The following is a 1,747-nucleotide window of genomic DNA, read 5'->3' on the forward strand; positions in this document are numbered from 1 at the left end:
AATATATATGTGTATATATATATATATATATATATATGTATATATATATATATATATATATACTTTATATACATAAAGTTGTGTTTTCAAAATGGGAGTTCAGGTTATTTTTACTTCTAATAGTGTTAACATACTACACAGGTGACCACAGTGCACATGTCTGCTGTCGGTCACAGTGGTCCAAGGGACGCTCAGGGAGTTAGTGTGTTCGCTCACACACGTGAAAAATTAGAGCGAACATTGGTGATGACATCGTTCTTACAGCATCAACACAGTAATTCAAATCACACTTATGACAAAGGAGATCCTTGAACACAAATTAGCCTGATATGAAAATGTTTGTGTGCTGGTTTGATTCCAGTCTCATGGAGAGGGCGGGGCTTATGTCCTATACTGCAGCCGGACATAAGGGGGCGATAGAGACGCTTGTCTTTTGTCAGCTGTTTTGTCAACCGTCGAAGAAGAAGAAGAAGAGCGGAAGCCAGGGAGCGGAATTCAAAAGAGAAGGTGAGTTCTGTCCGTTATAAAGTTAAAACTGCAGGAGGCTGAGCAGCACAGATCCCCTCGGTGTGCCTTAAAGCAGGTAACACAAACGGCACAGTGACGCTGGGTTGGTGTTAGTGGGTAGCACGTTAGCGAGTCCGTGAAATAAACCAAACAATACAAACAACCAGTCTCACGGTGCATTGGCGCAGCTGCAGAGCGGGGAGAAGGCGGTAACCGGTGACACCTCGGCTGTGTCCCAATCCAGCGACCGCACGCTTCGAAGTACGCGCACTTCGCGGACTACGTACGCCGGGTACTAGCAAGTACGAGAAGTGCGGAAGTGAGAGGCTTGTGAAATGGGACGGTTCGCGCTGCTCAGGTTGCCTAGCAACCATGATACTAACCGCACTAAACGTTTCATACAGCTGTAAAACATGATTGTTGGGCTACATTTCTGTACTGAACAGTCATTTCAAGATCAGTTAGTAAATAACAATTAGCTGATGTTGTTCATGAGACTAAAGTCATCTCACTGTGGTGATGTAAATATAATATGGCCAATATTAAAGTTACTATATTAATCATTATTAGTTATTACAGCAGTGAGTTTGAACTCTGTGTCAAATACTGAGCCTCAGTAAAGATTTAATTTATCATTTATATTTCCTATCACCTTAAATCTTCACTTAAAGACAAGTATCTGTGACAGTGTGTATACAGATGTATCATATATAAGAGACAAATATTGTTCGTTTAATATGTTGTCATTACTAAATGTGGCTCAGTGCTTACATACATGTGTAAAAAGCAAATGTACGAGCTGTGATAACTGTGTCTGATAGAATGAAGAGTCGACTGATATATGAAATATTCCTTTATTGGGTGAGAAAATCAGACCATGTCATAACTGCTGTAAGTCACACAGAATAGACATCAGAGCCTTAAACAGGCTGACGTCTGCTAAATGGGTCAAACTGGGCAGAAAGTCTACAAACACATAACATCCTTATAGAATATGATGTAACACTATAGATCAACTTAGCTCAGAATATATAAAGCATATAAACAGTTACAGCAATATGATGCAACAAACACAGCAGCTACTGATCCAAAATACTCAAAGCTTCATAGAACTGAAACCAGCATTTATTTTAGCTCCATTCTGCTGCTGATACACACTTTAGGTTTCTGGATATTTGCTTTAGGTTTCTCAGCTACGCTGAGGTCAGACTCATTTCCGGTGTCGGTGGAAACTGAAGGG

General features: G+C 40.4%; 1 protein-coding gene across 1 annotated transcript in view; it reads left to right on the forward strand.

The window, feature by feature from the left end:
* Nucleotides 1–431: 431 nt before the first annotated feature.
* ppp1r35 (protein phosphatase 1, regulatory subunit 35) overlaps nucleotides 432–1,747 on the forward strand; it is a 12,118-nt gene continuing 10,802 nt past the window's right edge. The window contains exon 1 of the mRNA XM_080904612.1: nucleotides 432–507. The gene's annotated coding sequence lies outside the window, so the exon portion shown is untranslated. The remainder of the gene's footprint in view (nucleotides 508–1,747) is intronic.

The sequence above is a fragment of the Rhamphochromis sp. 'chilingali' genome (assembly GCF_963969265.1).
Source record: "Rhamphochromis sp. 'chilingali' genome assembly, chromosome: 15".
Taxonomy (NCBI): domain Eukaryota; kingdom Metazoa; phylum Chordata; class Actinopteri; order Cichliformes; family Cichlidae; genus Rhamphochromis; species Rhamphochromis sp. 'chilingali'.